This window comes from Pezoporus flaviventris, unplaced genomic scaffold, assembly GCF_033815535.1.
Source record: "Pezoporus flaviventris isolate CSIRO_AGI_PZ_B2104156 unplaced genomic scaffold, CSIRO_AGI_Pfla_v1 ptg000023l, whole genome shotgun sequence".
NCBI classification, from domain to species: domain Eukaryota; kingdom Metazoa; phylum Chordata; class Aves; order Psittaciformes; family Psittacidae; genus Pezoporus; species Pezoporus flaviventris.
Genome location: NW_026892571.1, coordinates 6713300 through 6728238, shown reverse-complemented (window position 1 = coordinate 6728238; position 14939 = coordinate 6713300). Strand labels below are relative to the sequence as shown.

Here is a 14939-nt window from a genome sequence, read left to right as displayed (position 1 = left end):
AGCCTTACTCTGCTTGTAATTCTTCCCAGAAGACAGCTCCTCCCTTCCTCATTACCCTTCTTCTGTGTCCCCACCCATGTGGGCCATGTTTTCTTTTCTCCGGGTGCCCCTCTCACCCATGCTATCACAATGGGAAGTGCTCCTGGAAACACAGGACTCCTTGTCCCAGCCATCTTGAACTGAGGCCCAGGCAGGTTAACAATGAGGTTCAAAAGTTTCTTCCAACTGGAGGGACCTGAGAGCCAACAGGCTCCTGCTGGCAGATCAGCACAGGAGCAGCACTTCTTTCCCCTAGTTTGATGGGAAGCTGTAAACAGGAGCTGTCTGTCTCAGTGACTTCGGAAACCTTTTGCCACCTGGAGCTAGCTTTTCTGGGCTGAAAACTCAGGGAATGTGACCTGGCTTTCCCAGGGCACAAAGCCAGGTACCCCAGGGGATGCGCTAGAGGTCAGATGCTGTTCATAGGTAATTCTTCCCTTCTGTAAATTCATGGCAGATCCCAGCCTGACCCCGAGGTGAGCAGACCCATCCCACCTGCGGGGCACAACACTGGTCCCTGGTTTCTGCCCCACGTTGCCCAGCTCTGACCCATGTTTTCAGTGCAACCTTCTCCCATCCCCTCCTTTCTGGTGTGTGGAACCCCAAATGGGGAGAGCTAAAGGCACAGCCCTGGAAGGGCACTGAGCAGAGCCAGCACCACCACAGCCCTGCATTACCTACCTGAAGAGGAGTCTCTGGCACATCCAAGATGCTGACTTTCTTTGGAGAAGTAGCACTGAACACACCAAGCGTGGGGTATCAAAGAGGAACCATCCTGCCTGGACAGGGGGGATGCTTCATCCTCCAGACTCTGCTGTATGAGAAACATACCCAGCCATCCCCATCGCCCCCAGCCTCATGTCTAGAAGCTGTTCCACCCATTTGGAGAAGGATGTTTCAGATGTCCCAAGAAGGTGACTTCCCCCTTCCCAGAAGCGTGCACTGAGCTGCACTTGGAGGGCTCTCAGTGACTGCCAGAGACAGCCCTGTTCTTGGGTTCCCTCGCTCTCTGCCGTGACTCTAAGTATATGGCAAACGGGGCCATTTGCCAATGTTTGTGTCTCGACAAACAGTCTGTCAGCATTTTAGTGTATGGCTTCAGCTGGGATCAGCTCTGCCTTCTCTCCCCATTAAATGGCAGAGCTGTGTGCAAACACCCTGGCATTAAACCATCTGGGGCACGCTCGGGGCCAAGTGCTGCTCTCCCAGCAGCATGTGTCAGGCACCCTCTTGCACCAAGGCGAGGGACGACTGCAGGGTTGGTAACTCCTGTGCCACTGCCTGCACGGCAGCCAGCCCCATCCTGCCCATGCCACCAGCCACCGCTCCCACTGGGACTGCCTGCCTGGGTCCCCTTTGCTCCAGCCTGGCTCACAGAGGACCTGGCACAAGCAGGCTGCAGTGAACAGCAGTCCTGAATCATGGAATAGTTTGGGTTGGAGGAGACCTTCAAAGTCCATCTAGTCCAACCCCCCTGCAGTATGCAGGGACATCTTCAACTAGATCAGGACTATTAATGCCAGGGGAAATAATTGGTTGCTGATAACACACAAGCCCCCCACTCCCACTAACGTGGTAGCAAGCTTTCATGGCCCTCATTAATGAAGCTACTGAGCATTCACCTCCCTCTCTGGTTCACTGGGGAGCTGCGGCCTGGAGGCTGGGAACAGGGCAGAGCTTCTCCTAAGACTGCACCCTGACAGGGTGTCTCACTTACAGACACTCCTGGAGCTCACTAGCAAGACCCCTTGGACATACAGGCTAGGTTCTGTCCAGACTCAAAGGCTCTGCAAACAGTTTCTGTCCCAGAGAGCTGGGATTCAGGTACCTCTAACTTCAGCCTGACCTCTGTCATGTCCTCCAGCCTCAGCAGCCTGCACCAAGAACACAGTCTGCTTTTTTGGCCAAGGTTAGAGAACCACAGAATGGTTTGGTTTGGCAAAGACCTCAAAGATCATCCAGTTCCAACCCTCCTGGGCTGGAAGTTCACAGACTGCAGTGGGATCTGTCTCTATAGCGGTTTATGCTGTGGATTTGTAGGTACTGCTGTTTGAAAGCTGGTGCGGCCAAGACCAGCTCTGCAGTGGGTCTCAGCGGCTGGGCTGAGCTGCAGATGTGCTGATCACACAGGTCCCAGTGAAAGCAAGCACATCCTTGCTAGGCAGACCCCAGGCTCGTGGTTCTTACCGTGGGGCACAATCTCAATCTAGAGGCCAGCCTAGGCTTCATTCTGGTAGTACTGCTAGTGATGTGTCCACATACAAGTTCTATTCCTGTCCAAACTGCTCTGACAAAGCAATCAGCATCACCGCAGAGGCATCAAGAACTGCAGATGACAAACTCAAAACTGATCAAAGCTCAGGGTTACAACAATATTTCACATATCTGCCACGGAAAACAATGCAAGTTGCACCAGTGGTTATTATTAAATTACAGCAAAAATAAAGGTCCAAACGCTGAGCCAGAGCAAACACTGCGCAGCCGTGGCTAGCACCCAACATAGAAGCTTTATCTGCCTGCCATACCTCCTCGAGCCCCAAGCCAGATGCTTAACAGGGAAGTCAGAGCCTGACTCCACAGTGCAGCCTAAGCCAGAATAGCAGCCATGGCTTGCCTGTGTACCTGCTGCTGCTCAGAGAGCCACAACCATCCCTAAAAATCCATTTCCTGGGGCTCACCAGAAACAGCAGCCAGTGACTGGATCATGCCCAGCACACAATGGATCCCATGGAGGAAGGCAATGGCAAAGAATTCAGAGGCCACATGTAGCATCGGGCTGCGCAGGGCAGGAGCTGCCTGTCCCCATCATGGGCTGGTTGGGAACCATGACACATGGTACCCCGTCCCCTGCTCCGACCCTGCTCTGCTCCATGGGCTGGCTCCGGTCGCTCTGGGTCCCGCAGCGTGCGCGGAGCCTGCGTGTTTATGCTCCGTGCTCATCAATGTGACAGTGATCACAGCTGTGCTCCGGGAGCGAGGGAGCACGGGGATGGGATGTGTCCATGGGGGGGTGCGTGTAGCCAGGGCTGCTCCTACCCCCTTGCACAAGGAAGGAGGGGCAGGAATAGGGTCGGGGACACACACGCACATGGACTGGGGGGGGCAGGAAGAGCGGCATGAGGATAAATCAGTTTGGGATTAGAAGGTGGCACTGGCAACCTGCCATGTGACAGCCCGGCTCCCGCAGCCAGAACCCCAGCTGTCAGCCTGGTGGCTGCAATTAAATGAGGTATCGATTGAGGAATTGTTGTCTGCAGGGTTTAAAGATAAGATCGATGGGGACCAAAAGGTTTAGGCTCCGTTTACTAATTAGTCGTGCACGCTTGGGAGAGAAACCTTTGGAGACATGGAGAGCTGAGCTGTGCGCTGCCAATATTGCGGGGTTACCCCTCCCCAGCATCCAGCCTTCACGGCTCCAGACTCGCTGGTGCCAAAGGGTGGCCAGGCACCGGGGTGCCCGTGCCAGGGATTTAAATCAGGAAGGAGGCAATCAGCCTGGAGAGCCGGTGGGGGCTGAGGGATGGAGTGTTCTGTCTGCGCTGGGGCCATGGGCTGCTTTGCTCCCAAGCAGGGATGTGGGAAAGAGGGGCTGTGCATGTGTCTGTGCGTGGGGAGGAGTAAACCAAGAGGAGAGCAGCTCCCTTTGCATTGCAAATTGGGGGTGAATTGATCCATTTCTTAGGCTCTGGCATTAGTTACAGGCTGAACACATTTCTCTTCCCCCTGCTCCTTGTGCAGCAAGCTCAGAAACACAAAGGAGACAAATGTAGCACAGACTTTTTGTGGCTTACGTGATGATTCTGCCTACACTCCGTGGAGCTAAATCAGGGGAGAGCAAGGCGATGGCTTTATGCCCTTTCTGCTTTGTTCCCTGACTTCCAGACGATGTCCCGGACATGGTCAAATGGGGACAAGCAGGCAATGGCCTTGCCTGGATGTGGTTTGGGCAGCCTTTGAGACTGTCTCCTCGCTTGCTGTTGTGGGAGGGAAGTCTGTGGCTTCAAAGCACACTCACTTTTAAAGCAAGCGGGGAGCCGGGCTAGGTCATGCCTCCCTGGGGGACGTCTCAGCATCAGCTCTGCGTTGGGAAGAGGCATCAACGTGGCTCACCCTTCCCAGAGCTGCTCTGTTCATCTCTGCTTACAAGGGAAATCCAAGCCCAGCAAACAAAGGAGGGTCAGGAGCTGTCACATGGGTCCTGTGACCCACAGCCAGCCTGGGGCAGCGCTCCATGCCCACTGCAGCCATGGGTCACGCATGGCCGCAGACCCGCTCCCACCATGTGATGGGATGCGCTGTCAGCGCATGACACAACACGAGCCCCAGGGGGAGAACAGCCACAGTTTGCATTCCCTGCACAGGTCAGGGCTCCTGATGCCTCCCAGATGGGACGCAAGGAGCTGGGGCAGGATGCCAGCACCTTCCTGCTGCAGTGGGGCTTCAGTCCCCCTTGTCCTTCATGGGGCTGCTCTCCCTCTGCGCCAGGCTTGGCGAGTGCTGTTAGCAACTGCAACCTGACCCAGCCTGCTATAAAACACAGCAGGACGGGAGAGAACAGTGTTGGAGCAGGCTGAGAAACCCGTAGTTACCGGGAGACTGAACATGCCTCCGGGGGTGGCGGGGATGAAAGGAAGGGGATGGAAGAGAAAACAGAGATCAAGGACACTGTGACGCCATGTGGCTGTTCCAGGGTGTCTCATGCTTTCGCAGCAGGGCTAGGCAGATTTATGGCTTTGTGTTGACGGGCTGGAGCCAGCCTCCAGTTATTTCACATTTAGGAGGCAGATTCCTTTGCCTTTCCTCTTTCCTCTGGCCTGTAAAGCTTCAAGCCCTATGCTGGACCAGACCCATGTTCTTGTTCTCTGCACACAGCATCAGGGCCTGAGACAGACACTGCATCTTTACCCATGCAGGACAGAACTGACTTGGGTCTATGGGATCATTGTTACCCTTCTGTTGCTATACAGCTTCATGCCACTGCCCAGAAACAATGAATTTAACAGTTCTTCTCCATGGGAGACACATGGACCAGGCAGCTTGCCCGGGGATGCCAAAGCCATGTTCTTCCCATGTGGATTTTGCTTTCCTCCAGCAGTCAGGCTGATCACCCTGCCCACGACCACCTGTGTGGTAAGAGGGAACAGGAGATCCTGTGGTTGCAGAGCCAGCAAGCATCCTCTAGACTCTCTGCTTCAGAAGCCATTCCATCCCATGCCATCTACACAAGGCAGTGATGGGCAAGCAATGCAAGAGACTTCTTCCTGTCTCTGGGCACCAGCATGGCTCAGACAGCACATGCAGGACCCTGGCTCATGATGTGACTCTGCATGTTAGGTGCTTGTTCCCTGAAGAGGTTACAAGAACTATCTGAACTCTCTGAACTATCTGTCTGGTCACTTGCCTTCCAGCATCTGCCTCTGCCAGGAGTGGCTACCCCAATGCTATCCTGCCCCATAAGCAATTCTGGGGGACTCATGGCTATCTCTTGGACCTACTGGCCATGATAAGACGCTTCAAGTGTCCCCACAAGGGACTTGCCCAGCTTGGTGGTTATCACAAACACCAACCTGATCTCCATCCATTCCCACCTCTGTGGGGACAGGCAGACACGGTTCACTCGCGCAGGCAAGAGGAGCTGTTTGCCTGCTCAGCTGCAGGCTCCATGTATTGGACAGACCCATTGAGATGCAGGAAACTTCATCTATTCCCTCCACGCCAGGAGGGACACGCATGCTGGGAGCTCCCACACAGCCCATGAGTCGGCCTCAGCACTGGTGCTGACGTGGGCCTCGCCAAGGATGTGTTAGAGGTGGACTCTGCTCAGAACACAGGCTGCCCCGGGAGTGCATCCCATGCCAGGCTGCTCCTGCTGCCCAGGCTTCCTCCCACCCAGACTTCCCTTCCACAGATCCAGGTCATTGCCTCCTGCCCTCCCACCATCAGAGATGGTGAATAATTCACTCCATTTATGTCATTACCTTGAAGGTATTTAGAGTGCGTGAGTAGGGCCCCCAGAGAATTCCCTCTCCTGAACTCCATAAATTGCATTGTCTCGGTGTCTCCTCCCCACCTGCCTGTGCTAATTGCTGCACTGTGTTTTCTGACCTCTTGCATTCTGTTTGGTTCCTTCCCTTCTTAGACTTCTGGGGGCAAATGCTCTCTTCGTTTCTCCCCAGGCTCTACACTGGAGTCCCACATTTCTGTGGGCAACTGGTAGTAGGGACACAGCACGTATTGTGAGACTGCGGGATCATCTCTCTGCTTGCTGGGCACTGAATATGTTCTCACTCATGGGCACATCCCATATGGAGGAGAGGCTCAGCCAGAACAGGAGGATATGTTTCTCTGCAGATCAAGGGCAGCTGGAGCATGTGGTGGACTGGTAATACACGGCAAGCCCTAGCACAGACACAAGCTGGGTAGGGACTGGATGGAGCAGCCCTAAGGAGAAGGACTTGGGGGTGTTGGGTGATGAGAAGCTCCCCATGACCCAGCTTCAGTCTATGCTTGAGACCAGAACTCCCCATGTGCTGGGCTGCGTCTCCAGAGCTTGAGCAGCCATCAAGGGATGGGATTCTCCACTTCTGCTGCACTCTGGGGAGAGCTTAGAACAGCTCCAGTGCCTAAAGGGGCTTCAGGAAACCTGGAGAGGGGCTTTGAACAAGGGCCTGTAGGGACAGGACAAAGGGAATGTCTTTAACCTGCCAGAGGGGAGACTGAGATGAGCTCTGAGGCAGAAGCTCTTCCCTGTGAGGGTGCTGAGGCGCTGGCACAGGGTGCCCAGAGAAGCTGTGGCTGCCCCATCCCTGGCAGTGTTCAAGGCCAGGTTGGACACAGGGACTTGGAGCAAGCTGCTCTAGTGGAAGGTGTCCCTGCCCATGGCAGGGGGCTGGAACTGGATGAGCTCCAGCTCTGCCCCTGCAGGCTTTATGGACAGGAAAGACCTGCGCTGGTCTATGGCTTAAGATGAGGATAGATTTCTCCCAGCAGTTTCTGGTTTGGCTATGCTACCATACAGGGACATGCACTTCAGAGCTGCCTCACCTTCCACGATGAACCATCCATCCCTCATGCTCATGGCAGGACTCAGAAACAGGCCAAGTAACACAGAGTGTCCCAAACAAGTCTCAAGATTTGTTGCCAGCATTGCTCCAGAGGAACACGGAGTTTTGAGCCATCCCCTGTGGAACACCATGGCAGTGCAGAATTGCCTCTTCCAGGAAGCCTGTACTCAGTGATGCCTCATTACTGCAGAAGATTCAGCTGGACAGTGCTGGGACATCTAGTCTGGGTCATGCTTTGCCAAGAAAGGTTGGCCCAGATGATCCTTGAGGTCCCTTCCAACCTGGGATTCTATGACTCTACGACAAGCTCTGCAATCTAAGCTTGTAGCATTTCCCTGGTCCATGCTAGACAGCCCATAGGGCACCTAGTGACGAGAAACAGGAGACAAAGGTATCAGGCACATAGTAGCACGTTCCTTGCTTTTCTGTGATGCAGTTAGTCCTCATCAGTTGTATTAAGTCTTTATTCCTGTATCCTTGGCTCTTAGCACTGCTTGTTCCTCACAGCAGGGAGTCCCATGGATTAGACTTTCGGGAAACAGCCTCCACAGCTCAATGTTAATGTGGTTACTTTCAGAGCTGCTCAGGGTCACTTTGTCCCTCCCATCAGAGGGAGGATTATGAGAGGAGCTGCGCTGAGCCTGACCGGTCTGAACGCTGCCGGTGGGGCAGGATCCAAAGCTGGCCTCAACTGGACTCCCATGGGGCAGCTGCTGGTCCCCACAGGGTCCCTGGGCAGTTGTGGGGTCCCAGGGGGAAGCTTCATTATCCTTGGGGATGCTGAAACTGGAGAGAAGCGTTCACAGGGTGGGCTTTGGCACAGCACTGCGCAGTGGACAAAGGGCAGATCAGGGCAGTTCGAGGCTGGAGCAGGTCAGGGAGGACAGCCCTGCCCAGAGCCACAGCTCAGGATGAGCTCCACCTCCCTCTGCCCACACCAGCTCAACGGGCATCCCGGGAACCCGCTCTCTGAGGATCGCACACACAAGTGACACTGGTCCAGCACTGCCATGCTCCCTTCTCGGGGGTGTCCCCACTGCAGGGAGTGGGGAGCATCTCCACCCATCCACAGCTCCCCAACAGACCCGGACCAGATGGCCTGCTCCACATCTACACTGCTTTGCAGAGACCAGGGGCTCAGTGAGGCAGGCTGTACTGCCGTGTAGATGCTAAACTAGGCCAGCATACGGTGCTGTAGGTCCATGGTACAGCTTGCAAGACATCATCCTGACCTGGGCTCCGGGAATTACTAGAAGTTAGCCCAGCAGCACTGGGGAAGCTTGTGGGGGCTGTCTCTGATTCTGCTCGGTTTTTGGGAGGGCAGATGTTTAAATCCCCAGAAGTCCTGCCCCAAACCTGACATAGCAGCAGATGAAATGTGGCCAGTGTGTTTCTGCAGTAATGTTGCTGCACTTGGGAGCCCATCCTGGGTACAGCATTGGGCTGTACACCCCCAGGCTGCACATCCCGTGGGGGCTGGTGGTGAGGAGCGGATGCACCCAGCCTGTGCCTGCAAGCCTGAACTGCGGGAGATGCTGTGGGCACAGGCCAGTGGGAGAGGAGATGGGTACAGTGAGAAATCTCACTTCCCATGAGGTGCTGTGCAGCATTTCCTGGCTGTTTCCAGTTTTAGAGGATTTCTTCCCAAGGAGAAAAAGGAGGAGCCCCATTTTCCCAGGGACAGCAGGCACTGTTTGCCTCATCCCACGAATCTCCTGAAAAAGAGTTTTGCTGAGCAGTTTTCAGCGAGTCACACCCGAGGACCACTGTACCCTTGCTGTCATGGGGAAAACCAGACACTGCCTTCACTCCAGCCATAGCAATGGGCTAATTCTCACACTGCTGGCATTTATACTTATACCCCACAGACACAGGATTTGGCAAAAGGCTCACCTGACCCCTGTCAGCACCCCCTCTGCTTTTACAGGTGTCCAAGGACACATCACCAATCCCATCAGTGCCTCAGGAGGATCAGAGAAGCCTGCCTGCCTTCAGGACCACAATGGCTCCGAGGTGGCTGAACGGAAGGACCAGCTGCTAGAGGCAGTAATGAGACCCAGCTCCACACCCCTGCAGTTCCATGGCCAGCATGAAAGGAGATGCCGAGAAGTGGAGTCCTTGCCCATGCTGGGTCCTTGGAGTACAGCCAGGCAGCCAGGCACCACTCTCACTCCAGGCATTGTGCTCACTCCAGGCATCGTGCTCACTCTGGCATCACTGAGAGCCTCTGCCCAGGCCAGGGGCTGTGGGTGCCTGTAGAGCATCCCCTCACAGTGCTGGGTGAGGGTCTAACCCCATGCTGGGATCCCTCACAGCCCCAGGCCAGAGCAATGCATCAGCACAGAGCAAGGCCACCCAAGCCACCCCTCCCTCCCTTCCTTCCTCCCTCCTTCCTCCCTCCCACGGTCTGCTGGCTTCCCAGCCCGTGGCCCTTCCTCCCAGCGTCCAAGGGGCACTGATGTGAGATTAACCCCGTGCTCTCCACATCCTCACTGTTATCAGAGTCCTCCAAGTGGGAAGACGTGAGGGATGGATGCTGCTTCCAGCCTCTTCCAGCCATGGTTGATACCCCAGGCTGCTGGGAGAGCTCAAGACCCCCTCATCTCTCTTCTATCTCCCCTCCAGCAGCCCTCACCCTGATGCTTTGGTCCCAGAACTGCTCCCTGTTCTCAGCCCATGGCTGGAAGTGGTGTCTCTTCTCCAGGAAATTCTGCTCCCTGCTCCCTGGGTGGAGGCTGGACCAGAGCTGGCCCAAGCCCTGGCAGTTTGGCTCCTTTGGGTTCTCTGCACTGCATGGGGTGATTTAGGGCTGTGATTGGAGCCTTCAGCGTTTCACCCTTCCACTGTTGCAAACACCACATTTAATGTCGTCATCCTTTGTGTTTCTCAGGCAGGAAGAGCTGTGTGTACAAATAATTAAAGGGAAGAATCAGAGTGATTAGGGCAGATGATTATTGTCAAATTATGATTTATCTCAGAGGGAAATTAGTAGCCCCCTCCCCCAAGGGGCTCAGCCTAGCACAGTGAATGGGCACTGGTTTTTTGATTAATAGATGTCTTTAGAAGGTCACCTACATCCATTGCAGATTAACTCAGTGGGAAAAGTTCTTTCAGTAATTCAAGCTGTTGTTCTCACAAGCTGTCAGCTAGCTGCGAATCGGGAAGGTCCATCCGTTACCGGGCTGCTGGGTTGGAGGGGATCTTTCTTTCCTCCGGACACACAGGCATGATATATGATGCACAAAGCCATGGATGACCGAGAAAACGAGCTGTGGAAAGAAAACAAAAACAGCAGTAAAGGGAAGAGAGGAAGCTGAGCGGGCAGAGAGCTGAGCCAGGCAGTGTAAGGCCTTGGGATGGAAGGGCAGAGCTTGAGGCTGATGCTGGAGCAGTGGTCCTAGAGCTGGGCTGCTCAGCATGGCAGAGGAAGTGTCCAGATGGCCTCCATTTGCAACTGTCATGAGCTCCTCCTGCTGTGGAGACTGTAACTCATCTTGTGTTTGCTTCATCCATGCCTATACCTGAACATCTCCATGGAGGTGCAGGGCAGGATGAAGTCAGCATATCCCACAGGACCCGGCAGTGCATTTCTGGCAAAGATCCCTCAGTGTCATGGCTCTTCCACACTGTGAACACTTCCAGGTAGGCTGCTGAGAAGGAATGACCACTCCAGGTCTAACTGCCACTCAGGCATCTTCTTGGGGAAGGCAGGAGGTAGTGATAGCAAAGTGGGAACAGGACCAGCAGGGCTGGAATGAGGAGAGGTTGCAACTTGCACCACTGCAAAGAGAACCATACAACAGCATCAGTCCACAAACTTTCAAGTAGTGTCAGAGATGTTCATGGTAGTACAAGCTGCTCTTCATATTGACCTTGTGTTGATGCTACATTTCTTTAGAGCTCTTTGACCACCCTGCTGAACAAAGGCTATAGATGGGATGCTCCTCTTCCCTCCTCGTGTCCATCCCTGCATGTAGACATGCATTTGATCTCACTGAGGTGACATTCTACACGGTGACTTCGTGCTGTTAGGTTCTGAACGCAGGCTGAGGCCCTACAGCTCTAATTGTGTTGGGAATAACATGATGATGACAAAACTCCTGCCACAATGTTAGGTGTACAGGCACCCAGTTTTAACTTGCATTCAAGGCAAAAGGAGAGACAGGCGAGCCCAGGTATCCTGCATGTTAAGGTGGACAACAGATGAAGATGATTCTGTTCCCTGATAAATGAGCATGATGATTCCATTTAGCTTTCTTTTCACTAATATTTCAGCACAGTCATCAAAACTTCCCACTAACAACTATTTCTTTTGCATGCATCTAGCCTTCACCATAAATCTATATGCCAAGCATTAATACTATTTTCAGCCACAGATTGATTGACTAGAACATAGCTTGGTTGTCTCTAAACACTAAGGGGTCCTCAACTGATTTATTGCTTACAGAAGTCTGCACATATTTATATATGTACCATATTCCTTGTTATATATGTGCCACTCCTTTACCCAAGCTTTCTCCAGCCCATCCGTCATGGTGGTGTCAATGGCTACTGTAAATTTGGACATCTTGTTGCAGATCTATAATAGAGGCTTTGCTGGCACAGTACAGAGCTGGCGTGTTCTTGATAAATGAGTTTTAAGTCCAGAAGAAACAGGTCATTTTAACTGGCAGAGTCCAGATGCTCTTATCCAGTTGTCCCTGCACAATGTCCAGTAATGTGAAGAGATCCAAGGCTTCTCTTCCAGAAAAGCCTTCTGTTTGAGGCATTGAGAGGTTGCTGGTTTGGCTGAGTTTTATGAAAGGTTTTGAATTAGATGAGCTCTTAGGCAGAAGTTCTTCCCAGTGAGGGTGCTGAGGCACTAGCAAAAGTTGCCCAGAGAAGCTGTGGCTGCCCCATCCCTGGCAGTGCTCAAGGCCAGGTTGGATGGGGCTTGGAACAACCTGCTCTAGTGGAAGGTGACTCTGTCCATGGCAGGGGCTTGGAACTAAATTATCTTAAGGTCCCTTCCAACCAAACCATTCTGGGATATGATTCTATGATATTTTGGAGACTTGGGGTATATTTATATTTTAGTTAGTCTGAGACTTGCTGGAAAGAGCTTAAGTCTATGGGCAACACTCTTTAGAGGGCTTCTGGCTGGAGGAGAAATAAAACCATCTCCTGATATGGAGATGGCTTAGTGGTTTTCTAAAGCAGTCTGCATCGAGATTTTGAGGGATTTGCTACAGGGTGCATCTTCTCTGGAACCAAGAGGTAACTGTGGAGCTGGTCCCTGTATCCATCCCACTCTAGGGACAGGACATAACAAAATGGAAGAGGAAAGAGAAAGGAGAGTGCTGTACCAAAGCAAAGACCAGTTTGCCCTGGATAGCCACACTCCCTCTGTGGTATCTCCATGACGGCATCAGTCATCACAAGGCTTCAGAAGGCCTATGGCAGGGACACGGACAGACTCCTGCCTTTAGCACATCCTGCAGGCAGATTTTGGCTTTGTATGAAGAGGGTACTGGTGAGCTGAATAGAGATGAGGCTTCAGATAGGGGCTGAGCACCAGCTGAAAAGGACACTCCTGCCATGGGCATCCTGAAGATGCTGTGTTGTTACAAGTAGGAGGGAGAGGCAGCCAGAACAGAGATCAAGTTGAGTATTTCATTTTTACCCCTTTAGTATCCTTTGATCCCTTGGTAGGTACGGGGGGGGACCTGCTGGTCCACTGCTGTGCCCAGCTCTGGTGGAGAAGCACCTGCTGGTGTATGTACCATTATAGTGATCACTGATGTGATTGACTGGCTGTCTAATGGGTTGTTACAGCACTGCCGAGCCTGTCTTGCTCTACAGGTTAACTGTGAGGAGCTGGGGAGATAAAGCAACACTCCTCTAAATTGGGCTGTGCATTGGGAGCAGCAAGAAGAATCTCAAAAAACCCCCTATCCTTTGCAAAAACTTCTTTTATGGTCTCTCACAAGGGAGACCACAAGGAAATGGACGAGATGCCAGGAGTCAAAAGACGCCTTTCAGGTGTTTAGTTTGGGGTTATTATTTCTTGAAATGGCCTGAGTTGTTCAAGGCAGGTTTACTGCTCCTGGAGGTCATAAGTGCAGATAGGCCCAGCTTTTGTCTTGTTGTCCTTTGTGTGCTGGAAGGAAGCCAATGACTTGGGGCTTTTGCACCCATGCACGTGATGTTAGGGACTAGGTGCTCTCTTCTGCACAGCTTTGCAGAAGCCCCATGCTGGTTACACCCCTGCAGATCTGCTCCAGCTATTTCAAACTACAGACATTCCTCACCAGGTACATAAATCCACTACCCTGCGTGTTTGATATGAATCGTGAGTGCTTGCTATCTATGCTTGCTCTTCGCTTGCTCTTCGCATGTGCACAAATGTCCTGCACAGATTCATGGACGCTGCCAACACAAGAGCTCCTAGGCCGGGTGTCTGTGCCCTTGGCTACAAAATCAAAAGATGTATTGTCACAGTGTTTTTGGCTCATGGCATCAGTTGCTGTGCTAACCCACAGCATGATGCCCCAGCAGATCAAGGGACAGGAGGACCTTTTCTTCCCTTCCCAAGTCTTCACATGAGTCCCACATCACAGAGCCAATCTGGGAACCACAAGCTAGTGCAGCCCTTGCCCCTGGTGACCAAGCCCACGAAGCATGCTGGGCGAGGGATGAATGATCTCCCTCCCTCGTGATGGGAAGGACTTGAATGCTGGGGGATGGAGTTTTGGCTGTAGGAAGGCTTTGGAAGAGCAGCCCCCTGACCTCCCTCCAGCAGTGTGTGGCTGAGGGCAGCCCTCCCTGGAGGAAGGTAGGAGGGATGATGAAGGATCCTGCACTGAGCCTGCAAGCAGGCAGCCTCCGGGTGGTTTCTGGAGGGACGTGGAGCACCACGCAGCTCCCGCTGTCAGTGCCATGTGTGGCAGGAGCACACTTGCCGTTTGTTCTGGCTTTCAAAAACAGCAGGGTTTTGATTCCCTTGGTAGAGCTCATCTGCGCTTCTTTCTGGCCTCCTCCTTTCTCTGTGCCAACCACGTGCCCCCAGCCCGTGGGCTCTGCTGTCATTGTTGGCTGCTGGTTCCACTGGCCTCAGCTTATTGCATCTGTTTTGATTTGCTAGGGCTCGCATTCAGCCATCCGTTCAGCTTTTATTGTACGTTTCTAAGCGTCAGCTCCGGGTGGTCATCGTCGGCTCCTTTCACTCCAGCTCGTGCACCAGCTGCATATTAATTGCTCTCCTTTCTCCTCCCGCTTGCTCCCTCCCCGTCTCGCCGCATGACATTTGCGGTTTGCAAACTTTGTGCGAACACATTGCGATCCAAGCCCGGCTCTTCGCTGGGTGAAGGTGTGAGGAGGGCTTGGCACACCACCTCTCGCAAAGAGGCTGGCGAGCTGAGGATTACACCGGAGGCAAATCTGGCCCCTCTCCTGCAAATCTGCACTGGGAAAGCCTTCCTCCGAGCACTCTGTGTCTGCGGATTACTCACCATTGTCTACTGGTTGATGCTTTGTTCCGGTCTAACTTCAGTGTCCTGACTCTTTCTTTGGGTGATCATCACCACACCAAGTCAATTCCAGCTTCTAGACAGTCTCCCTCATGCTAAGCCTGAGGTTTACTTTCCCTGGTGTCCCTGTGGTACTGTCCAGTGCCAAGCAGAAATTCACTTCTTAATATGAGATGTTGATTGAGGGTGAGAAGAATACGTTCATGTGTGAAAGGGCTTCTGCTGCCTGGCCTTGCACTGCTCCTGTGGGCTGTGGCACTTTGGAGGCTGGGCTGTCTTGAATCATGAGCCTGCCCTAGCTCTGAAGTATTGTGTCGCTTAATGACTG

At 53.2% G+C, this 14939-nt stretch overlaps 1 protein-coding gene across 1 annotated transcript in view; it reads right to left on the bottom strand.

The window, feature by feature from the left end:
- NDUFA2 (NADH:ubiquinone oxidoreductase subunit A2) overlaps positions 1–14939 on the bottom strand; it is a 346452-nt gene that overhangs the window by 88721 nt on the left and 242792 nt on the right. The window lies entirely within an intron of this gene.